Below are 26,021 nucleotides of genomic sequence, written 5' to 3'. Positions count from 1 at the left end.
TTTTAGTGTTCTGTTTGGGCAGAGCTCTGAGCGTGTAGCTCTCCTGAACCAATTTAGATTTCCCTGGCCCTTTGCAGAAATACTTCCCCCCCTCTGCATTTATTTAATGAAATAGGAGGTACAGTTCTTTTCAGGAAATTTAATCCCTGGGGTTGTTCAGAATATGAAGAAGGATCTTTTCCATAGGGAAAACCATTTTGAATTGGGGGCATGTTCTGCCTTCATTTTTCATTGGGTTTTGATGGATTATGGCACACACTATCTTCTTGTTAATTCTATTCTGTTCATTTCCTCCAGTTCATTACTTATTACCGCACCTAGAATTTATATTCATTTAGTTTAATCGTGTTCGCCTGGTTAAATTCTAAATAGCTACTCATTCAAAAAGGGAATTATAACCCTGTTCTCTCCGGACTTCCACTTTGGCTTAATTTCCCAGGTGGCTCACTTCGTCTTCTCTGCATTTTTCTCATTGGATCTCCTTTGGTTTACCTAGAACTGTGCACGCATCGACTATCCGTGTGGGCCGGGCACCTGCAAATGAACAGCCTGTGGCGGGCCAGCAGGGGGTGCTCCTGCGTTGAGCCGCCCACCTTCCTGCGCCTCACCACCTTCCCTGGGGGGCCTCGCGTCCGTCTGTCCCCCTTCCCGGAGCACACTCGCTAGCCTGGCGGTAATGTAGCTGCCCCCACCCTGAGAAGGGACTGTCTCGGCCCCGTGTCCTCGGGGAAACACAGGCCTAATAATCCTATGGGTACTCGACCCAGTACAGGTGCTTGGGGCACTTCGCCAAGTCGGGGGCCAAAAAGGAAAGTCTCCCTTAGTCCTCAGACCTAAGGGGTCTCTTACGCATAATTTAGACCCACCCCTCAATAAGTCTCCCACACCGGTCACAAAGGAGAATTTATTGATTACAGGGGTAGGGTGAAAATAGGGTACAAGATGGAGCAATATCCTAGAAATCCTAAAGAGCAAACAGTGTGGCTGAGGTAGCCTTTTGATCACTCATCTGAGTTACTGCCAGCTAGATATCTAACCAGATCTCGAGTAGCGTACTCGCAAGCATCGTCCCGAGGCTGGTGGAGATCCCCTCTGGAGGCAGGTCGTTCCTCGCTCACGAGCTATGGGGGAGAGAGCCAGTTTCAGATGGTAAAGCACCTTTGAGTCCCCCGCATGGCTGCTGCCCCCTCCTCCTGGGCAGTCTTAACTTGTATAGCCCCTGTGACCTCATCACCTGGTCCAGCAGAGGCCTGCACCGGTTAGCTGTCGGCCAACCAATTTGAAATACATCACTAGTTGCTGGGCAGACTCCAGCCCACCAGGTAGAAGCCCCTCACCCAGGTAGGTGATACCAGTCACGTAGGCAGAGGGAGCAGGTTTCCCCCCTCCCTCGGGACTGTAGCCAGCTCAGGTTACCTATAGAGATAGGGTAAGGGTGCGTCTCCTCTGCTGGGCCCATCCTAATCACATCGTCACAGGGCAGAGATTTTGGGAGAAACAAAGGTGTCTTCCTGCCACACAGCCGAATCTTGGAAGCCCCTCCGTACAGGCAGACGGCTGTACTTATGCAAAGCACCGCTGAAGTCAAAGGCAGCTCAAGAATTAGTCCAAAAAAAGCCAAGAAAAATTGTCAAACTGTGGGGTTGGTTGTTGTTTTTTAAAGGCATGTTATCAGATTTTTTTTTGTTCTTGTCATTTTGCTTTATTTCTCCCTCCTACCTTTCTCATTTTGCTCCTGAGAAACCGAAGCAGGGGGGTTGGGAAGAAAAAGCAAATTTTATCTTTTTGTGAAAGTAGGCTAAACAATTGATTTTTTTTTCATAGTATTTTCATTTTCAGAAGAAGTCATTTTTCACCCGAATAAAAATCATAAAAATTACAACCAGTCCTCACTCAAATTGTTCCCCTTCCTGGGATCAGACCTTTCATAGGAAAAGGGGCCATTAGTGGTACTGGAAAAAAGCATTTGTTATCATTTACCAAGCCACAAAGAAAACAATGGAGAGTTCAGCCAGAGTAAATAAGCCTCCTCTTGATTTAAGCTAGACACAGTCCCTGGGGGTTATCTGTGCCAGACACATGTGGTGCAACAGTACTTGCTGTCTCTCTTTACCCCCAGTGTGGACATGGATATCTGAGGAAGGAAGGATGCTCGTGTGGCGGGCCAGTGAGGGGCGCTCCTGTGTTGAGCCGCCCACCTCCCTGCACCCGACCACCTTCCAGGCTCCAAATGCCTCCCTAGGGGCGCCTTATGCTTGGTCGACCCCTCTCCCAGAGCACGCTCACTAGTCTGGGGGTAACATCGCTGCCACCACCCCGAGAAGGGACTGTCTCGGCCCTGTGTCCTCGGGGAAGCACAGACCTAATAGTCCAACGGGTACTCGACCCAGTACAGGCACTTGGGGCACTTCCCCAAGTCAAGGGGGCAAAAAGTAAAATCTCCCTTAGTCCGCAGACCTAAGGGGTCTCTTAGGCATAATTTAGACCCACCCCTCAATAAGTCTCCCACACCAGTCAAAAAAGAGAACTTTATTGATTACAAGGGGTAGGGTAAACTAGGGTACAGGGTTGAGCAATATCTTAGAAATCCTAAAGAGCAAACAGTGTGGCTGAGGTAGCCTTTTGATTACGCTTCTGTGTTACTGCCAGCTAGATATCTAACCAGATCTCGAGTAGCTTACTCACAAGCATCTTCCAGAGCTCTCCAGTTTCCCCTCTGGAGTCTGGGGGTGAGAGAGAGAGCTAGGTCCCGATGGCAAGGCTCCTCTGTCTCCCTGCTTTGCTGCTGCTTCACCTCATGGCCGAAGAGCACGAGCCTCCTCCCCGCCCCCAACCTATACAGCCCCTGCGACCTCATTCACCTGGGCCAGTGGAAGTCAGCCCCAGTTGGCTGTCAGCCAACCAATTTGAAATACATCACCTGTTACCGGGCAGATTCCAGCCCCCCAGGTAGATGCCCCCCACCCAGGTGGCCGATGCCAGTCCCGTAGGCAGAGGGAGCAGGTTTCCCCCTCCCTCGGGACTGCAGCCAGCTCAGGTTACCTAAAGAGACAGGCTGAGGTGTGAATCCTCTTTGCTGGCCCATCTAATCACGTTGTCACAGGGCAGAGATTTTGGGGAGAAACCAAGGTGGCTTTCTGCCACAGCCCGTGTCAGACAGGAAACGTTTGGTTCATGGGACTGTTGGCGTACATTGTGGTTCAGGCTCCTGGAGCTCATTGCCTTTCCTGGAATTTGAACTTCATCACATACTTTTGCTTTTACTAATAATGTGCAAATGCAGTGGTTTGTATTTGGGAAGCTTTCCAGTTTCAATTGTAAAGAGCTGGTGCTGAGAGAACGGGGTTCAGTGCCCTGCTTTGGGCAGCACTCTTCATCTGTCTGAGCTGCAGTCCTCGTCTATATAATGTGGATCTTAATAGTTCCCCACGTTGGAAGGACGTTAGGAGAAATGTGCTCAGATGCTGTGGTCGTGGAGGCCAGGCGGGTGCATCAAATAGCAAGGCAGGAGCTACTGCTTCGGGACTTGGGAAACGCTGGTTATGGTAAGGGTTCCTTCACTTTATCATTGAATGAAGTGCCATTTGCAAGTTGCTTGCGAGCCTATTGAAAAAGGATGCAGAGCCCCACCGGCCATTCTGGGGGTCCAGCTGGATGCAGTCTCCCGCTGTGCCTGATCCCACTTCTCGTGCAGTCGGGCAGGGCTTCCCCGCACCTACGGTGGGACACACAGTGGGGGATGGCTGCCCCCATCCCAAGAGTTCAGACGTGTAGAGCAGACATGGAGCGGGGCTCTGACCTTGCTCCCCAAATGGGAAACCCCAGCTCCCACATGGTAGGGAGAGGTTTTCAGACTCTTAATGAGGCAGGAGGGGGGAGTCGCTTCTAGACCCCGAAGGGGACAGAGATCTCCAAAGCCGGTCACATAAATAAGCAGGAGCAATGGCAGAAGGTCATGTCTTTTAGCTTGCCGGGGTCCCTAAATTGTGATGGCAGGGAAAAGGAGAAGCTAACCCTCTCAAAAACCAGCCAGGCTGGAGATCCCACATCTCCCTAAGTACTCAGAGTTTGCCTCCCATCACAGTTACAAACTTCCCCTAATGCTGACCCTAAATCTTCCTTGCTGCAGTTTAAGTCCATTACTTCTTATCCTATCCCGAGTTGACGGAGAATAATTTATTTCCTTCCTTTCTGCAGCAACATTTTACAAATTTGAAGGTGGTCGCCCTGTCTCCATTCCAACTTTTTTAGGCCAAACAAACCACCTGTTTTGCAATCATTATCCATGGGTCATGTTTTCTAGACCTCACATCCTTTGCACCATTCTCCGGACTCTTTCCTGTTGGCTCATGTAGTGTTTGAACACGGGAGAGTGCTGAGATCTTGCCTGTACCGAGCAGAACAGAAGGATTTCTTCACGGGTCTTCATGTAAGCGAATACTGCTTACTCCTCCCAGGATGGCGCTTGCTTTTTCCACAGTCGTATGCCTTTTTCACTCTTCTTTAGTCAACGATCGACAATCAATTTTGGATCCTTTTCTGCAGGACTGCTACCTTGCCAGTCACTCTGCGTTCGATTTTGTCTTAGTGAACTGTAGTACTTTGCTCTTGTCCTTATTGAATTACAGGCTGTTTGTTTCACGCCATTTCTCCAATTTGTCGCAATCATTTTGGATGCTTGTTCTGTCCTCTGAAGTGCTTGCAACCCCTCTCAGCTTGCTGCCGTCTGCAGGTTTTGCAAGCGTGCTCTCTAGTCCGTCGTCCGACTCGTTTGTGCAAAGCGCCAGACCAGGACCTTCCCCAGCACTCCTCCACTTCAGTGCATTATTCCCGCGGGCCGTAGAAAACAGCGCATCGAGCAGGGTTTTCCAAGCGGTTCTGCACATAATTCCCCTACAGCAGTCGCACCTAAAACATCTGTCCCTAACTTGGTTGTGAGAATGTCATATGAGACAGTATCAAAAGCCTCCCTAAAGCCAAGGTGCATCCGAACGGCTTCTCTCCTGTCCACCAGGCCCATTACCCTGACAAACAGGAAAGCAGGTTGGCTTGACATGATTTATGCTTGACAAATCCATCGTGGCTGTTATTTACCACCTTGTTATCTAGGTGCTGGCAAATGGATCAAGTATCTGTTTCAGTGTCCATGGAGGAACCGAGGTATAGCTGGCTTGTTCCTCCTTTTTCCCTTTGTAAAGAGAGGCACTATCTCCTCCACCACTTCTCAGATATAATTGCTAATGGCTCCAAGATAGCAAACTAGCTGAAGCAAAGTGCTTTAGGATGAGTCCCATCAGGCTCAGCCACTTTCAAACTACCGAACTTGTCTACATAGCCTCTAACTTATTCCAGCCTGACTTCCCATCCCCTTGTTCCTGGTCCCTGTTAGCCTTTTCAGTGAAGAATGACTTGGGGAAAAAAAGGAAGCTGGCCCATGGCCGCCGGCTGCCCAGAGGGACCTGAACGCTTCTTCAAATGTCATCAGTTTTTTTCCCCTCAGGTTTATGACTTGTCTTGTTCAGTAATGGCACTGGCTGGTGGCTCTGAAGAGGGAAGTTTTCCTTTGCCAGAACTAAGGCAGAGAAAACTCCCCCAGCTTCCCTTCATCTTCAAGTTTAAAGGCATGGATTTCCCTCAAAGATGTCATGCCACTGTGAGTCTTTACTACATGGGTGACTGAGACCAGGTTGTTTTATCAGGCCACCTAAGAGGAAGAGAAAGTCAGCAGCAGGAAGTAAAAATGCATAATCCCTGTTGTTATTAGATGACTTCCCTTTTCCCCTCTCTCTTCTCTGCAGCTGTGAAGTCAGGCGGTCGGATAGCAGACAGCCTATGAGCGACCGTCTAAACGGCAGCTTGAAAGATAGGGATGAAGTTGGCAATGCCACCAGGCATGCCGTTACCCAGACAGGGCGAAGTTTGCAACTGCCATCGTGGGAAAAAATACCTGGCCATGTTAAGGTGGGAAAATGTGAGCAAAAATATTAACCACTACAAGTATTTTAAAATAGGTTTCAGTGCCCTGGAGGGTGTGTGTTGCACTCGTCGGAGCTGATCCCTGGTTGTGAGAAGGACAATAATATCATCCCAGTTTCCTACTGCTGGCAGTTCTCTGCACATTGTGCAGGTGCTGCAGAGACTTCATGATCACAAGCAGGGTTAGACCTGGAAGCGGGGCTCCAGCCCTCCTCTTGCTGACCACCTGCCTCGTTGCTAGGTTTAGGGAAGGACGCCTGGACCACTGCGAATGTGGTGTCCTCTGGGGCTACTTGAAATGCACCTGCTTATAGTTTCATAGTTTGTAGGGTCGGAAGGGACCTGAGCAGATCTAGTCCGACCCCCTGCCATGGCAGGAAAGAGTACTGGGGTCAGATGACCCCAGCAAGATGTTCATCCAACCTCCTCTTAAACACCCCCAGGGTAGGAGCCTGCACCACTTCTCTTGGAAGCTGGTTCCAGACCCTAGCCGCCCTGACCGTGAAGTCGCGCCTCCTGATATCTAGCCTAAACCTGCCCTCTGCCAGCTTGTGACCGTTATTCCTGGTCACTCCTGGCGGTGCTCGGGGGAACAGTGACTCCCCCAGTGCCTGCTGATCCCCCCGACTAGTTTGTAACAGGCCACTAGATCCCCGCTCGGCCTTCTCTTTTGGAGGCTGAACAGGTTCAGGTCCCGCAGCCTGTCCTCATAGGGCCTGCCCTGTTGTCCCCCGATCATGCGAGTGGCCTCCTCTGGCCCCTCTCCATGCTGTCCACATCCCTCTTGAAGCGCGGCGCCCAGACCTGGACACAGGACTCCAGCTGTGGCCTGACCAGTGCCGCACAGAGGGGCAGGATCACCTCCCTGGCCCTGCTCAAGATGCATCTGTGGATGCACGACAAGGTGCGGTTGGCCTTCCTGACCGCGTCCCCACACTGCCGCCCATGTTCATCTTGGAGTCAATGATGACCCCCAGTCCCTTTCCGCCTCCGTGCTGACAAGAGGGGAGTTCCCCAGCCTGCAGGTATGGTGCCGGTTGTTCCTCCCCAGGTGCAGCACCTTGCACTTGTCTGTGTTGAAACCCATCCTATTCTTGTCCGCCCACCCCTGTAACCTGTCTAGGTCTGATTGTAGCCTATTCCTTCCTTCTAGTGTGCCCATGCCCCCCCACATCTTAGTGTCATCAGGAAATGGGAGTCTCTGTTGAGTGGGTGCTGATTTTCTGAAGGCAGCTTGACAGGAGCCATGTGCGAATCCTCCTTTGCAAAGCCAGAAAAAAAGCCCTCACTAATGTCCTGCAGGAATCTGCACAGGGGAAGTAAAATTATGCTGAAACGCTAGAGCCGCTTTCTAGCAAAAGAGCGGGGAAGGCTCCCTCTGGCTCTGCGGTGCCTCTGAGAGAGCCCTCGCACTTGCCAGCAGAAAAGAGCCACTTCAAAGGAGCCCTCCCAGCGGGTGTCCCAGGGTTGCTGTTAGTGTGTGGAATAGAAAACACCAATGCAAATCTGTGTCTTTTACCCAGAACTGTGAACCTGTGCATAGTTTTGAGTGAAAGCCTGCATAGGTCTATGCCCCCATCAGATGGAGGGGCTCAAAAACAATGCAGATGTTCTGACCACTGTTTAAGTTGGATAAGTAGTCGGCTAATTGTCATGGTGGGGAAAGGGAGATAAAGTATGCTAATTACCCAAGGAATGGGAGCCAGGAGCCCTGAGTCCAAGCCCCTCGCACTAGCCAGTAACTGTCAGCAATATTTGGGTGATGTATGCGAAGTCGGCTTGCTTACGTGCACTATGTGCAGCTGTGTGCCTACCAGCTGATCTTGCAGAGGAGTTGTCATGCTGCATTGGACCGGAGGTCCAGACTGGCTGATGACTTGCCTGTCAAGGGACATTGCCAGATGTGTCAAGGGAAGGATCACAGCTGGTCAGTTAGATAGTGCACCTCGGTTGTAGGACATTCCCTAACCCTTAGCATAGTTGGTGTCTGCTCTCAATCCCTGGGACTCGTACTCTTCATCTGCTTTTATTTCTAGCGCATCTGTGCAATTTGTAACAAACACCTACTCCCTTTTCTTAAAACCACGCTGAACTTTTCACATTTCTGGAAACGTGGCAGTTAGTTCCTCCGAGTCAATTATGCATCGGGTAGCGGCCCTTTTTGTCAAAGGCCTGATACATGTTGTGCAAAAGAGATCTTATCATTGCAAGAGACAGTTTCCAGGTTGGTTCCTGCATTGCAGCTCAATAGCTGTAAGCTATGGATTAATCAGGTCCCCTCTTCTACAGGGAGATGCTAAGTCCCAGATGCATTGGATGGTGTCGTAAGCCCAGTGGACATTCAAGAACCGTCTGTCATTTATATTACTGATAGGCAGCCTCTGCCCTCCAAGCTGATTGCAGATGTCAGCTGCACCTTTCACGCGCCTGATTGCATTCACATTCCACAGGTTATTCAGCCGCCTCGATGGCTTTTCCCATCCAGATGACAATCTTTTCAGAGCTATGGTAATGGGGCTGCACAATCGAAAGCGGATGCTTGAAAATGCTCTACACCCCGCTATTCTACCAGAAAACAGTTACCCATAATTACAGCAAATGATAGAGAGATCAGTCAGGCAAAGCCACTGCAAATGACAGTTCTTTCATTGGAGAGCCTACAAGAATGGGTCACACTAGCTAATACAATAACAGCACACCTTACTCCTGTATGCAATTTTCATTACTGCTATTGAACATCTGTGGGCTGATTGACATCTGTACAAAGAGAAGGAGACGGGCAGATAAAAATAATGGCAGCAGTCGCTACTGAATAAACCAAACGCAAATGGCCTCTTTTGATTCAGTTCCTCCGCTGCATATTTATATGCGCAGGGTGGGAGTGAGTCGGAATAAGTCACCGAGCTGAAGAAATGGGAAAGAGAGAACATAACACAGAGAGCCAGGGGAAGAAAGGGAAGCAAAAGTAGTGACTATGAAAGCCATAGAAGGGAGGGAGGTGCGGGGGGCATCTCCTTTTGTGTTCCTTTCTCTCTGCTAATTTCCTATTATACTGAATATTGTTTGCAAGTCAAATAATTTAGCTGCGCAGGCGCCTTCGCTCAGTGCCCATCCAGTGCTCTAGTGCCCTCAACAGTCCTTCAGAAACGTGCTAACTACTGCACCGGCCCAAGATCAAATCGTACCCTCCGCCGGCTCAGCGCAGACGCGACACAATGCGACAAACTAATTAACTGTCCCATAAAGTGCACGGTTACCTTGCCCTGCATCCACTCCCCGAGCAGAAACACAGGTGACCCTTGCAGCTCTCTATGTAGGTGAATGAGTCTGGGGGCTTGCGGATTAGGATGGGGAGCTGAGTTGAATACATCCCCCTTTTGGCAAGGCATGGGAAATGAGTCTCCCGACTTCTTCTTGATGTGGCCCCAGCTCTGTCATAGTTGAGGCCCTCATGGTCCCTTTGGGGTTGATCTGACCATGTCTGCGAGGTCTGGCCATGCTGTTACGGACACTTGAGAGGTGGGACTTGAGGCTCAGAGGAGGGTAAGTGACTGCTCAGCACCAGCCTATGGCCGAGCTGGGGAATGAACCTGCCTTGGACAGGGGAGCTGTGAGGATTCATAGATTTCATGGACGTCAGGGCTGGAAGGGACCTTGTGAGATCATCGGGTTCAGATCACCTCCGCAGGCTGCCCCGCCACTGACTGCGGTGCGGTCGGCCCAAATGGACGCGGGTCAAGTGAGGGGAGCACCAAGCCCTTCACCCCGTGAGCCGTCCCTGCTCCTGCGCAGCATCCCACAGCCATACCCTTTCTCCTCGATTTCGGCAGGTGCCGGCCCCGATTTCTGCCAGGGAGCTGGAGAGGCAATCAAAGTGCCTCCCGGCCTATTAGCTGGGAAAGAGCTTTCAATTACTCCTGGCAGGCTGCAACAGAAGGGTAATTGTAGCTACATGCTCGTCCATGAGGGGAATCATTGTGCTTTTTAAACAGACCATAACAATCTCCAGCAATTCTGATGTTCAAACAGTTAAACAGCGATTAAAGGCATTGGCAAAACAAGACCTGGGCGTGTTATTGCCAAAGGACGTGTCAGCAGCAACCGCGCTCTTGAATTTACTTGCCCGCTGTGATATTCCAAGGGCCTTTTTAGAAACAATTGCATTGCACGCAGCCAAGGCGCTCACCAGTCAGCGCTTGAGACGCAGAGAGCCTCCATCCTGATCGGTCTTTCATTTCTATCTGTTTCCAAATGATTTTCCTGGGTTTCAAAGCTGCAGACTTTGCTGGAGCCATCCAATGCAAGGGAAGGGGGCATAATAAGTAAGTTATTTCCCTTGCAGTGATGCAAAGAGGCCTAGTTGCATGTGATATCATGGTGGTACATGGTAAGAGAGAGCCCCCTTGCCACAAAGCCTTTGTAATCTGATGGAAAAGCCAGATAAAGCCCTTTTTTTGCATAAGGAACAGGGGTCTCTCTATGGTATGTCCTTGGCAGGACTCCTCCCCTTAATGCACACCCAAACCCGGAGACATTTCATTGCAATACATGCACTGGAGACTGCAGTCCCAAGGGCAGCCCCAGATGGTGCATCTGCATCGGAGTCACCGCTGCATTCAAGAGTGTGGCACCTGGGGATGCCCGGACACGTGAGTTATGGGAGAAGATGCCATGTAGATGTGCCCAGAGCGGTCCTCTGAGCTGGTGAGGGTCCCTGGGGGAGGCTGCAGGGCAGCTGCAAACCAAATGTCCAGAGTCCTAATTTGGTGCCTTCGCTAGGAAACCCCTTTGCTCTTGGTAGGGGAGCCGGGGGTAGCTACCTGTGGGAAGGCCTCTCTGCAAAATCTTTGAAGGTCTTTCATCTTGGAGTAATTGTAGGAATGTCCTGAAATGCCCTGTGCCTTGCCTGGGGCACTGCTTCTCGTGACAGCGGCTTGGTGGAGTAGCTATTAGCAAAGAGCAGATTTTTCTGTTGGGCTTCCCCACACCCCGAGCAACAGAAGAAATGTTGTTTTCAGGCCTCACTTGCTGCTCGCACTGCCCAAAACTGTGCATTTGCCTCCCATAATTCGTTCCAGGCTCTGTTTCCTTTCTTACAAGTAATGCTCGATTCTGAGACGTGTAGAAATACAGGAATTACCTATCCTGCAGCTGTCTGCATTCAGGAGGGCTTCCCTAACAAGCCTCCTCCAGAAAAATGGTGGGGAGCGGAGCAGAGCAGAGCCCTAAAGGGGTTTCTCTAGATCTCAAGGGCATGGGATTTTTCCGAGTCTTTCCACAATCTTTTTTTCCTGCTTCCCCCTCACAATTTGCAAAGCCCAGGGCCCCACAGAAAGAGCACCTGAGCCCATGAGGATCTTCACCCCTCTCCAGCTGTGGTGAAACATCTGGAGTTCTTGGGCTCTGTCTTACGGGACTTCCCTATTCCATGAAGTTAGGCAAGTGACTCACCCCGTTTGCATGGATTTCATCTCTAAAAACGGGGAGGTTTTTAAAATATATGTTACACTGTCTTGAATTACAAAGAGTGTGGGGTTTTTTTAATGGTTAACTCATATTTACCTGCCTGCTACCCCTACCTGAAGGAGGAGGGGCAGATTTGTAAGTAGGAGTAGCATAGGACTCTGGCGATATGTATTCAACTCCCATCACCCCGTGCTCTGGTTGCAACCTTGAGGTAAGTGGTAAATTTTCTCTCTGCCTCAGTCCTCCTGTCTAGAGAATGGGGATCATGTCCTTTCTTTGTCCCTCTTATCTATTTGGGCTGTAAACTCCAATCTCAGGACCCTCGGTCTCAATCTCAGCAACAGCATCTAGGCAGGACTGTGATGCAGATGATAGTTTCATAGTAGCTAGAGTCGGAAGGGACCTAGGTAGATCATCTAGTCCGACCCCCTGCCTTGGCAGGAAAGAGCACCGGGGTCAGATGACCCCGGCAAGGTGCTCATCTAACTTCCTTTTAAAAATCCCCAGGCTAGGAGCCTGCACCACTTCCCCTGGAAGCCGGTTCCAGGCCCTAGCCGCCCTGACTGTGAAGTAGCGCCTCCTAATATCTAATCTAACCCTACCCTCCGCCAGCTTGTGACCGTTATTCCTGGTCACTCCTGGCAGCGCACGGGGGAACAGGGACTCCCCCAATACCTGCTGATCCCCCCTGACCAGTTTGTAGCAGGCCACAAGGTCCCCCCTTAACCTTCTCTTGTGGAGGCTAAACAGGTTCAGGTCCCGTAGCCTCTCCTCATAAGGCCTGCCCTGCTGACCCCTGATCATACGAGTGGCCTCCTCTGGACTCTTTCCATATCGTCCACGTCCCTCCTGAAGTGCGGCGCCCAGAACTGGACGCAGTCCTCCAGCTGCGGCCTGACCAGTGCCGCATAGAGGGGGAGGATCACCTCCCTGGACCTGCTCGAGATGCATCTGTGGATGCATGATAGGGTACGATTGGCCTTCTTGACTGCCTCCCCACACTGCCGGCCCATGTTCATCGTGGAGTCAATGACGACTCCAAGATCCTTTTCCGTCTCCGTGCTGGCAAGAGGGGAGTTCCCCAACCTGTAAGTGTGGTGCCGGTTCTTCCTCCCCATGTGCAACACCTTGCACTTATCAGTGTTAAACCCCATCCTATTCTCATCCGCCCACCGTTGCAACCTGTCAAGGTCAGCTTGTAGCCTATTGCACCCTTCTAGTGCACCCACATCCCCCCACATCTTAGTGTCATCAGCAAACTTGAACAGGGTGCTTTCTACCCCCTCATCCAAGTCACTGATGAAGATGTTGAACAGTGCGGGCCCGAGGACCGAGCCCTGGGGGACCCCACTGCCCACGTCCTTCCAGGTCGAGAAGAACCCATCCACTACCACCCTCTGGGTGCGGCCCTCCAACCAGTTGGCGACCCATTTGACCGTGTGGGCATCGACACCACAGTCTCCCAGCTTTTTGATGAGGACAGGGTGAGAGACGGTGTCGAAAGCCTTCCGGAAGTCCAGAAAGACTACATCCACAGCAACCCCTGCGTCTAATGATTTGGTGACCTGATCGTAAAAGGCCACCAGGTTGGTCTGACAAGACCTGCCACTGATGAACCCATGTTGGTTGCCCCTGAGCATGCATTCCCCCGCAAGGCCCTCCTGGATGTGTGCCAGGATAATTTTTTCAAAGAGCTTACCCGGGATTGAGGTAAGACTAACTGGCCTGTAATTTCCCGGGTCCTCTTTTTTTCCCTTTTTGAAGATAGGGACCACATTGGCCCTCTTCCAGTCCTCCGGCACCTCGCCAGAGCACCACGAGTGCTCATAGAGCCGCGCCAGGGGTCCCGCAATGACCTCGGCCAGTTCCTGTAGAGCCCTATTTTGATGAGTTAAGCAAGCCGAGAAAAGCTTTGCAAAGAGAACCTTGTCTCTTGGGAACAACTGAGAGCCTCTGTGGCTATGTCCTCTCTTTCTGCATCTCTTTCCCTGGTGAGAGGTGAGGTGAGAGTGATGTAGAGTGTGCTTGGAGTCAAGGGTAACTCCCACCTACTGCAGAAGAGGTTAAAGAAGGTCTTTTGGGAGCAGAAGTATTCTTCCAGGTGACCACAACCAGTTCATCAAGGGGACCAGCTGGGAATGGAGGGTGCAGACAGGCTCAGGTGATGCAAATTGCCTGTGAGGTGGTGAAGAGGAAGGAGCTGGTGCATGCTTCTCTTTACCTCTGCATGGGCTGGGCTGGTGGAATAGGTTCAGTGCAGGAGGATGGGTGAGATGAACTGTAAAGAGACCTGGGAGCTGCCTCGGGGTGGGGGCTGTTCCCATCCCTGGTCCTGCACTACTTCCAGAAAATTGTGCATGGCAGAAACGCGGGCTCCGGGGGGGGAGGCATGGTTTTCTCAATACACAAGAACATAATTATGAGAAGCATCCTCCCTTCTTTCTGCAAGATGCGTCATCCCTGAGAGATGTGGAACTGTTTGAACAAGAAGTCTTGCCGCATTAGCAGCTTATATCTTCCTACTGGGAAGGGAAGTTCAAGAAAGAACAACAAAGCCTCCCCCAGGGCAGGAGGGGCTGCATGCAGGGGAGAAAGAGAGAGTTCAGTGGCTACAGCTGAACCTGGCCTGGCCCCAATCCTGCCAACAGACAATCTGCCCTTAGGAAGATTTTCACTGGGTTTTTGTGGCCTTAGGGGAGACAGAGCTCGGTGGTGTCTGGGAGGCTCATGAGGGGAGGAGGATTATTAACTTCTTATGTGGCTGAGCTTCTTACACAAAGGGTTTCAGTCAGGAGGACTGGGAAATGGGAGGCAAGGTCCTGGAGCAGACCTCTGAGAGAGGCCAGGCCGTGGGGCACTTTTCCAAAGGAAGGCATAAGAGCTGCATTCTTTGTGCCCTTTCGAGTTTCCGGAAACACAATGGCAGGGATCGTTCTCCGCTGGCTTGGGGAGTGGGGAAAAAGTGGGAATGTGCTAATGGTGGTGAGTGTTTCCCAATAATGCATGACCCTTAGTATGCTTCCACTTTGAGCCAGAAGAATGAACTGCACGCTGCATTTATTCAATACCCCTTATGACATGGATGTATCTCTGGAGGGGCATGTACTATAAGCGATGAGCAGTACAGGGCTGGGAATGGATTTGTTTCTCTTCTGGGAAAGAGGGACCGGGTTGCATCGACCTCTCTATTAGGAAAACACAGGTGTAGCTGATGAGTGACCTCCGAAATGAGCTTGGTGGGACTGGCTGGCAAACAGGCACCTGGACAACAAGAGTTGGGACAGTTGGCACTAGCGTAGCCCCTTTTGGATACTTCCTTATGATCAAATCAGCCAGAGAGAGGGAAATTCCCTCTCCCTCCTATTCACCTATGGAGTTACACACAGGCTGTTGATCTATCTGTAACTTAGCTCAAGCTTTATCTCTGCTTTCCCAGACCTGAGGAAAGGACCCTTGTGCCCAAAAGCTTGCCTAAACTCTCACCTACCTATGTTGTCAGTCCAATAAACTATATCACTCCCCACCAAATCCATGCCTGTCACGTATTTCCTGGACTATCACAGCTATAGCATCACTCCAGTGCTACTTTCTCCCTCAGCAGTGACTTCTCCATGGTGGGGGTGAGGCATGCTGGCCTGAAAGCTTGCACTGTGCCATACCGGGCATAAGGAGAGGACAGCGGTCTACAAAGCTCTAAATGAAGCATACCAGCTACTCCAGCAACAAATACCTTGTAAGCCACAGCTGCTCCACAGGTGATGATGGATGGATACGGGTGTCAGGGTTTACCTACTAGGGATCCTGGGCAGAGCGTCAGCTTGAAGCTCTTGCTCTCCACTGGACAACCATGCTGACAGTAATGGCAGTGCAGCATGACAGCCCACATGGTATTATGAGGTCCTTCAAAGCCCGCTGCACAATCTGCAAACTTAGGTGTGCAAACACTGACACATGATTCACAAGATAAATCCAGAAATTTCAAATGGGGATCCACTGCATCCAAACCACTACCTCGCTGTGACCTTTCTGAGTCCTGTGCTCCTTTTTTTCTATAGTCAGAACAAAAGTCAAAGTTCAGAGCTGGCATTTTCCAAGGGGCACCTGGAGTCTGATGAGGTTGATGTACTGCTCAAGTCTATTGACTAATATAGGGTCTGCATCTGCCCACTCGGTCCAGTTTCTTGTCCACTCCAGTGCGTTCACTAGTTAGTTCCTTTCAAGGCTATCGTCTGACATGCGTTCCTCTTAGGGCACTTCGTTGACGAGGTTGACAATTCTTCTGTTCTGCCTGGGTCTTCCTTAGCTTGGCCTGGGCTGCCTGGAGCTTTGACCCGCATACAGTTTCCCACAGCCAGCGTTGCCCCAGCATACAGCTCAGTGTAGATGTGTTGAAACCCAATTTGATCTGAACTGGAGGCAACAGTGCAGCAGAAAAATGAATTTTGCCCACCTATCTTAGCTTGTATTTGTGCGGCTGCCCACAAGATAAAAACCTTGGGTGGATGTACACAGCACGAGATTTCCTTCTTATGCCACCACAACTGCGTTTCCATTTACACAAGTTGGATTTTATCTCATTGCTCTTATCTGATCCAGACAGCAGGGCTGCTGGTCACCATTGCACAAATCACAGCAGTGGCCAAAGTACATAGAGTAGCAGGGAGAGATGGGGGCTGTCCATGTGTATGGGCTGATCTGTTCCTCCAGCCTTTACTTGGTTTCAGCTCTTGGTCCCTGTACCAGCGCAAACCCTTGCAGAAACAGATGTGCCAATGTTCAGTTTGCTCCTGCCTGCCTAACACCCATTCTTCCCCTCCCCGTGGTTGGGGAGCGGCTTGAGAAAGCAAGACTGCGTCCACTTTGCACAGACATGTGCAGGGGGTTCTTTCCTTTCCCATCACTGCTGGGCAGGGTGTGGGTTGCTCTGCTGCTCTCTGGGGAGGAAGCTGCTTCTGTGGTGAATCAGAAAACCCAGTTTCCCCATGATACAAACAACACGATGGGGAGGATCTCGCACCTGGCTATCAGGCTCACCATTCTTGGAGCGTTCAAAGCACGCTAGGCTCTGGGGGTAGAAGTGCCATGGAGATTTAAATGAAGCTAAAATAAGTGATGCAGATATAGTAGCCATTGGCTAGTTCCTGCGTGTTGGATCCTGCAGCCCTAGAAAGAGGCAGAATTTCAAGTGTAACCCAGGTGGTACTCAGAGATGTATGCCCTCTCCAAATGAAGGGATTTTAGTGGGTGCGGGTGCGCTGTGGGAGGCATAGCTGCTTATGACGTGCAGCTCCCCTCCTCTCCCTACAGAGCAGAGCCAGGGCACATGTGGAGGCTTAACTATATACAAATTTAATAATAAAGAACAGAGGTAAAATACAACATATATACAAGAGATATAGGAACTATAGGTAATATGGGTGCAGCTCTGAGCAAAGCCTTCCTGATACCAGTGAAGGATCGGGAGAGCAAAAGGACTCGGCAAACGTTATGCCTACTTATACTCTAAAGGGGAATGTCAAATGACAGAGCTTGAGGCGCCGATTGCACAAAATCTGGGGTGCAGGGCCCAAGTGCTGGGGTGGGGGGAAGGTGGGGAGAGTCCCAGAGCCCCCTTGCCCCTTTAAGCGGCTCAGACACCCCAACTGGTGGTCACAGAAGGAGAGGGGGGAGTGAGGAAGAAGGTGTCCTCCTCTCCAGCGGGAATTCGATCTGCCAGGGAACGCATCCTCTGCCGATTGGGAGGGCGAGAGGGTTAGTTCTGTCTCTGGTCCGGGTCTTCACCTTGCCATCACCTGGCTGGTGAGGAAAAGGAAACCCCTCCCCGCCCCCCCCCAGCAATCAATTTTGAACTTTTCAAAACCGGCGGGCCAGGCTGCTGCTGCCAAGCCTGTCACACAAGGAAAAACTCTTCTGCGCGGCTCGTTATCTCTTCTCCGAATTGCAGAGCCCGGCAGCAGAGAATTGCTGCCCCGAGGCAACGTCACCTTGGTCGTGGCGCTCAGATCTAGGTGCTTGGGAAGTGGGTGGGACCACTGTAATGGCTGTGGGATTGGTCCTGGCATCCATGTACCTTGTGTGGTGATTGCTTTTTTCTGTTCCCCACAGCTCTGCCTTTGCAGCAACCCTTTTTGCTCCCTCCTCTCTGAGCTCAAGTCGCATCCAAGGGCCCATTTGCATGGGAATTCAAGCCAGATTGAGAGATGAATCTATGTGGGGGGGTGACCAGCAGCCTGCCTGAGAAGTGGGCTTCCTGCTACATTGATGGGGATCATTTCTGCTTTCCAAATGACCCAGGGACCTGGCAGCATCTTTAGGAAAAGTACAGCAGCTGTTGCATTGGGGAACCCATAAGGCTGTAAGGGTTTCCAGATGTTGGCATTACTTGGGTCCCTCCTTAGTTTCCCAGTCTCACTGACTAATAGACACACGTGTTCAGCTCAGCTGCAGAGTGCACCTGGTTCAGCTGGCGCCAGCCTGACCACAACAGCAGCAGAACTTGCTTTTGCTGACGGGAAACACCACATCCTTGTGCGAGGCTCCGACGCCCCGCAGAGCAATGGCATCCTGAGGCTGCACTAGCGTGGCTCGGTGTCACCTGCTATTGCAAGAGCCAGACCTGCTGCTCTGGCCTTTTTCATTCTGCCCTGCAGTGGGTGGGAGTCTCCTGTTGGGAATGGGGAGATGGGATATGATTTCAGCCGTAACGACCGACTGGAAAGGCCTTGATGGCCCTGGAGTAAGGCACCAGCATTGCATTCAGGAGCTAAGCCCCAGAAAGGCATGCCCGTGGACAGATGATTTTATCTTTTCTGCCACTCTTTCTCAAGGATCCTGAGTATCCTGCTGCTTCTTTTCTCCCATGCCTTGTGTTACTGATCTAGATCATAATCCAGCCTGGGGTAAGAGTATCTGTTCAGCAACTAGCCCAACAGCCCCTGAATCCAGACATGGCCTTTCAAGGCTGTAGTACAAGTGATACTCCAGGGCTCCTGGAGCTGAAGGCGAAGCACACCACATCACCACTGAAGCTTAGATGAATATAAAGAAAAGGAAAAGTCACTAATCTCCCCCGAAACTTTTCATTCCAAACCGTTGTGGCAGGAGGCTTTGAACCGCCTCCCCCCACACCAAGTTTTGCACTTGACTTCTGTGAAAGCAGCAGGCTTGTGTGCAATGACCTGATTGCTGTAGATCTGCCTTCTGCAATGGAAAATGGCTCTTCTGATGTTTTTTTCCCCAACCGGCTCTCCTTTCTGCATTGTGAGAGAGCAGAATCGCCGATTGTCTTCGAAACTGGGTTCTGTTCATATTATCAGCAGCTGGCCAAGTGCTCTCACCATTTGAGAATGTAATGGCAAGGCTCTGCCAGCTTCATCAGAGAAATTAAAGTGGAAAAAGGAGCGTAACTTGGTTTGAAACCATTTGGAAGCTGCTGTGATCGTAGGGCAAAGGAGGAGTGTGCATTACACGCTGGGTTCAACTTTAATTTCCTTTGGATACTCCCCCTTCCTTCCTCAGATGACTTTAACAGAGGGCCCAGTGTTACTACTCTTCAGAGTCTTCCTGGCCTCAGCAGCGGAGAGCAGAGACAGGACAGCTTCTCAGGATGGAGACAGCTCAAAGACAAGTCCCTACATACCTTGCTCTGTCCATCTTTAACTTGTTATGCTGCTGCCTCCCACTTGGAATAGTTGCCCTGATCTTTTCTCTCAGAGTAAGTTTGGCTTTCATTTGATTTCGTTTTGCTGTGTTTTGGGCTGATATTTTTTCAGACTTCTACCTTTCTAAGAACGGTCTTAACTACTTCTTAGAGAGAGAATGGGAGACGCCAACTCTAATTTTCAGTGCAAACTTATCTAGAGCCTTTGGCACTTGCAGCCAGAAATTACAGGCAGTGGCACGCGGAAGCAGCTCTCCCCGACCTGCCTTGCTTAAAGAAGCACTTGGGGAAGGTTGCTTGAGATTTTTCTTGGGAAAATTGCAATGTCAAAGACAAGCTGAAGCGGGGGGCCGGGAGGGGCAACTTTAACCGCTGCCCCCTCCGCTGGGCCAAAGTGGAGTGCATGTGTGTGCTGCAGTGTGGCTTGCTTATGTGCTTTATGGGTAGGAGGATGCAAACCTGTTTTCTGTGTCCACTGTCCATCTCAGAAATGCAAGGATGCACTTTCCTCTCCCGGGGATCAAAGACTATGGTGCTCTTGGTAGGAGTACAGGTGCATTGGTAGGAGTGTCACTGGCAGTGACTCTTCCCCTCTATTCAGCACTGGGGAGGTCGCCTCTGGAGTCCTGTGTCCAGTTTTGGGCCCCCCCTGATGAAAAGGATGTGGACAAGTTGGAGAGAGTCCAGTGGAGGGCAGTGAAAATGGTTGGGGGGCTGGGGGACAGGACTGGTGAGAAGAGGCTGAGAGAACTGGGCTTTTTTGGTCTGCACAAGACCGAGTGGGGATTGAACAGCAGCCGTCACCTCCCCGCAGGCGGCTGCAAAGAGGACGGAGCTGGACTGGTCTCAGTGGGGGCAGACAACAGGACAAAGAGTAATGGGCTCAGGCTGCAGCAAGGGAAGTTGAGGTTGGGTATTAGGAAACACTTTCTTACGGGGAGGGTGGTGAAGCCCTGGAACAGGTCCCCAGAGAGGTGGGGGAGTCTCCGTCCTTGGAGGTTTTTAAGACCCAGTTGGACAAAGCCTTGGCTGGCACGATGTGTAGGGGTGTCCACATAGCCTCTTACATGAGCAATTCTCAGATATCACGTGTGAGAGAACAGCTTGTTCTTGTTCGCGTGTGTGTGTGAACAGCTTGTACTTGTTCTCTCAGCTTCTAAAGAGCTCTGCAGGCAAATGCATCAGTGAAACAGGGATGCGCTGCGCAGTTTCTCCCGGAGAACCCAGCCTCCCTGTGTATCTGGTGTTGCTTCTTTATGAATTGTTAGGGAAATCCCTTCCAGCGACTTCAACAGATCTGGGATTTCTGCTCTCAGGAGCCACATGTTCAAATCCTGGCAGAGTCACCTCAGCTGCTCATCTTTGAGCAGGAGAAAAATTATGTTCCAAGCAGTTTGTTCTATATAGCTTTATTGGACAAAGCCTAAATTTGAGGTTCTGGCTGCAGAGACGTCAGATGTCTCGACACTTTCTTGTGCACAAGAAAAGATTCTCCATCTCCACTGCTGTTTCGTACCAGGATTCACCCAGATTTCACTCCCACCCATCACTCCAGTGGCCTTAATTTAGCAGTTCTGCAGAGAATTAAATGAATTAAGGGATCAGTTGGGCTGAAAAAGGCTGGATAAATGTGAATTAGTTTTGCCTGTTTTCTGAAAGTTTTATTGTTATTTCCCTTGTTTTTCAAAAGCTCAGACAGTGTGTGTTAGGGAGAAGTTCATTCTTGTTGCCCTCAGGTATCCCCTCTCTCCCTGGCATCAATAGAGTACACAGTTTATAGACCAGAGAGTCTAAGGAGAGAGATTTTATTTGCCAGGTTTTATTGGCAAGTGTCATCATCCCAGAGCTTGGCAGCGTTTGGCGATAAAATACCAGGCTAAATATTTAGCTGATTTTCCATAAAGATAAGTGAGCTTGAACGTGTACTGTACCTTCCTCTGTGAAGACTAAAACTGTACATTTTGGTTCAATTTTTTCATAGCGCAACTTCTGTGATGAGAGTTTACTACTTAATTAATTCCAGTTGAGGAAGCAAATGTCCCTTTTGCTGTTGCTGGTTTAAAAGCATGGCTGCTTTTCAGGAAAGAATAAATCTGTGTGTAGCTCATGGCACTGGCAGTGATTGCGTAACGTGTTGGGCTCTAGCAAGGCGATTGATTTGATCACAGTCTTTCGGGGCCAAACGAAGTCCCCAAAGACACAGAGATTAGGCACGCAGTGAGATTTGCAGAAGCAGCAGGTTGCCTCACTCCCACCAAAACCCTGGACGTCTTCAAAAATCTGGTCCCAACTGCCTGCACAGGGGGAGATTTTGATAGCGTGGCCCTCTAGCAGGTCAACTACCTTGAAGGGTGGGTCCAAAGAGGATGGAGCTGGGCTGGTCTCAGTGGGGGCAGATGGCAGAACAAGGAGCAATGGGCTCAAGTTGCAGCAAGGGAGGTTTAGGTTGGATATTAGGAAAATCTTTCTTACTACGAGGGTTGTAAAACATTGGAACCGGTTACCCAGCGAGGTTGATGAGTCTCCATCCTTGGAGGTTTTGAAAACCTGGCTAGACAAAGCCTTGACTGGGATGATCTAGTCAGGGCTGGTCCTGCTCGGAGTAGGGGGTTGGACTAGATGTGACCTCCTGAGGTCTCTTCAACCCTCATTTTCTATGAACAGACAAAAATATGGCTGGACCCATTGGGTAGAAGCTGAAAGTAGACATCTTAAAATAGAAATATGTTTTGGGTTTTAACAGGGAGAATAATTAGCACAACTTGCCAAAGCAAGTGGTAAATGCACGGTCCTTTGGAGTCTTCCAGTGGAGATCGAGGCTTCCTAAAAGACGTGGTCTAGTTTCAGAGTTGTGCTGAGTTGCATTGGGGGGAAAAGTAATTCCTTGAACTGCAGGTGTGAGTGGTGCTATGGCTTTATGTCCCCTGAGAAGTCAAATTAAATGGTCCCAGATCCTGAATATTGCAAACTTTAAACCATTTAGGGCTGTCGCAGAAAGGATATTTGAGTTCGGTGGCCACCAACCCAAACCTGGGGACTGATTTTCTTCTCTGCCAAAGACTTACCATTTGAAGTCATTTAGCAGCTCTGTGCCTCCATTCCCTGTCTGCAAAATAGAGAAGCATGGTTACTCCCACTGGGGGTGCTTGCAACAAGTTCATTAAGGATCTAAGGGTCTTTATATGTCCCCGAGGTGAAGTCTACCCAAATCTGTGGCTCTTTGAGGCATACTGAGAAGCTTGTTGTTGCGATGGTGCTTTGCTGGGGCAGTGCAGCAGTGAGGGTGGGATTTCTGACCGGTGGGAAAATACAGCACGGGAAGAATGAAGCTAGCCATCAGTTAAATAGCGGATGATAAGTAAGAGGAAGGAAAGCATTGGTTGTCTCAGTGTTCTCGTCTTGTTCCTGCCTCTTCATGTTTGTGGCCTGTTCACGTGTGGGGGTTTTGGGGTGTGGTTTTTTTTTTTTTACAAGCCTGGGATTTCAACATGTGTTTCTCATGGCTGGGGGCACTTCTCTTGCAGACAGAGAATGCCTCCGGGATAGGCAAGATGGAGGAAGCAGCCAGGGCCTCCCGCACCGCCCGCATGCTGAACATCATTGGGATCGTCCTAGGGATCATTGTTATCATCTCCATGATCATCATCATGATCGTGACAAACAACAGGCAGTGACAGAGCAGCTTCAGCTGCCAAGAGCTCATCAGCCGCAGTCATCTGCATGTATCCATTGCAAGCTCCTTTTTCCTGACTCTAAGAAATGTGGGTCCAAGAAACCAACCATCTGGGTCTGGGCAAGCCCTGAAGGTGTCTGAAGATGTCCTGTACAAGCACCCACGGCCCGTCCTCGTGGAAGCATTTCTTAGCAGTTAATTGCTTTGGCCTTTCCTAGCTGTGCTTTGCCGATCCATGCACATGTACATGTAACGAGACATAATAAAGGTGACTTGTGTAAGTGAATCTCTCTGTGCTTTATCCCCACGCACGAACGGCTTTTCCTATGCTGTCGTGAGATGGCTGCCCTTTTCACGATGCTTCCACCTTCATCAAGGCACAGGATGGAGAGTGACAGCAGTACTTGACCCCTCTGGAGGATGTCTTAGCCTCCTGGTTCCTCAAAGCACAAAAGTCCCATTAACTTTAAAAGGATGTGAGCACATGTGGACTTGCTTTGCTGAATCAGGAGCCTTGTAGCCCAAATCCAAGATCCAGTGATACCAATAGGAGCCTTGCTGGTAGCTTCAGTAGGAAAACATTTTCTTTCCTTCTTGAAGCATGAGTTGCAGTGACCAGCCCGCAGGGGCCTTGCTCTGGGCAGGGCCTGGCCTGACCCCCAGGCAGCTTCAGGACCAGGAGAGACACTCTCCCATCCGCTTCCGCTGTCTGTTCAGGCCCCTGCAAATGGCAGCATCGACAGGAGAGGTATTATCGCAGGCTGGAGGGGCATGGAGTATCTCTTTAGGTCTGGGGGATTGTTTTGACCTGCCTTGTTTCCTTACAAGCCCTTGATACCTGGACAGAGAGATCACAAAGCAGGTCAAGGAATCAATTTCTAAGCATCTGGAGAAAAGTAATGTGATGCGGGGGGAGAGCCAGCATGGATTCACCAAGGGTGAGTCTAAAGTAGGGTTAAGATCCAGAATGGCCTTGATAAACTGGAGACATGGTCCAGATTTACCAGTGGACACAAACCTGGAGCCTCTGGCATGCAGTGCCAGCTTGGACAGTCTCCGGCACCTGGGCAGGGGGTAGGGCGACATGTGCATGGGAAAGCATGTTCAGGCGACCTCTTCTGCAAACAGAGAGGTCCAGCATGTGTTCCCAGACTGCCACTGCGGCCTCTCGGGCCAGCACTCATATCTCTTCCCCCTGTTTCCCAGGACGGCTGATGAGAGCCAGGCATGTGCACCAGGCCATCCTGTTTTCCCTTACGAATGCAGCTTCAGGCTAATCCTCCTCCTGGGCCTCGATTCCAGGAATCCGGCACAGCTGACAAGAGCTACAGGCAAAGGCCTCCACTGCCAGTAACCTGGCCCAGCTGGCCTGAAAACACACGTTGCCTCTTTTCAGGTTCCCTCGATGTGGGTGGGCACTGCTTGGAGCGCGTTGTGCAAGACGGTGCATGTGTGAGCTTGGCAGGCTTGCCGCGGGCGCCTGGCAGGAAACAGCCAGGTGTTGCTGGCTGTATGCGGCGCTGTCCCAGCCACTCGCACCTGTGGTGTCAACTGCTCCCTTGGCCACCCACTGAGCCTCCCTGCAGCCCGGCCTGGCCACCGAGCCTGGTGCTAGCTCCTCACCTGCATGCAAGCCCTGTATAGACCCTGTGACACCCCGCGAAGGCTGCCTCAGGGATATTCCTTGCTCGGGACAAGTCAGTGGGGAGGAGACGAGCTGTGGGCAGCACACAACATGCTGAGTGCGAGTGGGTTGAGATCTGCCCAGTAGACTTCTCCCTCCCGAAAGCGGGTGGGCATCTCCCGTCATGCTGGAGTACACCGAGTCCCTGCCAAGGCAGATGCATTCCTGCTGCTATTGTAATCCTTTCCTGCGCTGCCAGATACCGTCCCCCCACTCCTCTGTTTACAGATATCGGCTCTCAGACCAAAATCAGAGCGGCTGGTGCTGGGCAGCCTGCCCCCCGCCCGTGTTGAGAACAATGGGGAAATGAAGCGTGTCCGAGTACGTACCCTAACGAGAAGCTGCCGGAGGCAGTGGACAGAGTCTGTGAGCCAGGCCAAGCTCTCACTGAGCTGCAGTTAACACTTTGCCTTTGGGTTTTGCTGCCGTAGGGTGATTCCAGAGCGGGGAGAGGTCAAGGGCTTTCCCCAGCCCTTGCAGATGCGGTCGCTGCTCCGAGCATCCTGCACACCTGCGATGCGCACCTTGGGGCTGGCCCCTCCTGGCTAGGAATCACGGGAGAGCACGTCTCGCCACGTGCCTTTTGTGTGCAGTGCTGGGACGCGTTCCTTAAGGGCAAGAACGGACCGAGACGGGATACATGTCCATGCCACGACCTTGTGAAACTGCTTCTGCAACGTTCCCAAGGACTGGATCCAGAGGTATGGGAGAGGAAAATGCAACAGGGCACTTTGTGTGTGAGGGGTGGTTGTGGGGTAGCCATGTCCTGCACATGCTCGTGTGCATCAGGCAAGCAGCGGCAGCACAGGGTTCTTCGTGACTCACCTGTGCTCATCCCTCTGCCAGTACTAGGGCCCGTGGTAGCTTTCAGGCCCCAGCCTGTTCGTTCCCACGGGTCTCAGGGTTTCATTCCCAGGGAAAGCTCCAACAACCGCGGCCCGTTCAGAGGCTTGTAGAAATTAACCCTGCTGGTTGCACAGGACTGGCCACAGCGGGTGAGTTAGGAGCAAGGGCTCCGCGTGGCTCTGTGACACCTCCCTCTCGCTGCTTTGTTTTATTTATTAATGCAGTTGTCCTGTCCCTAGAAACCACCTCTGGCTCCTCTATGGAATCCACTAACATCCCGGCAAAAAGCAAGGGAGGAAGGGAGCCCAGAATAACACTTCAGAACTGGCCGAGGTTTCCAGCTGCTTTATTGATCAGCGGAAGGTAACTCTTGACCAAACCACGAACGTAAAAAATGCGTGGGAGATTCAGAGCAAACCAGTGAGGCATCAAGCAGGCTCCCTTCATACTGGGCAGAGCTCCTCGGTGTGCCTCCTGTTACAGCAGGGAGCGGAGATCAGAGAGACCGGGCAAGGGACCAATTTCCAGAGGTTGCCTGTGCTGCCGTCCCGCAAGAAAGGTTCATGTCTGGAGCTCGGGGAACCTGGGTCAGCGTCCCGACAGACTGCGCCTCGGCTCCGACCACACGCGCCGCCCCGCCAGGCAGCACCTGCACTTCTCATCCCCTTCTGAAGCACGGGTTTGAGTCAGCAGTGGCCGGGGGCCTGGGTATGGGC

The 26,021-nt window shown here is 51.2% G+C and overlaps 1 long non-coding RNA gene across 1 annotated transcript; it reads left to right on the top strand.

Moving 5' to 3' along the window:
• Positions 1-17,572: 17,572 nt before the first annotated feature.
• On the top strand, positions 17,573-23,056 carry LOC149853537 (uncharacterized). Its single transcript, XR_016439168.1, has 2 exons — positions 17,573-19,156; positions 22,627-23,056. It is a non-coding gene; the product is annotated as an uncharacterized LOC149853537 (long non-coding RNA).
• The last annotated feature ends 2,965 nt before the right edge of the window (positions 23,057-26,021 follow it).

Source organism: Crocodylus siamensis, chromosome 14 (assembly GCF_052110815.1).
Source record: "Crocodylus siamensis isolate JL-2025a chromosome 14, ASM5211081v1, whole genome shotgun sequence".
NCBI lineage: Eukaryota > Metazoa > Chordata > Crocodylia > Crocodylidae > Crocodylus > Crocodylus siamensis.
Note: the sequence above shows the minus strand (reverse complement) of the source record. Positions and strands in the feature narration are given on the sequence as shown.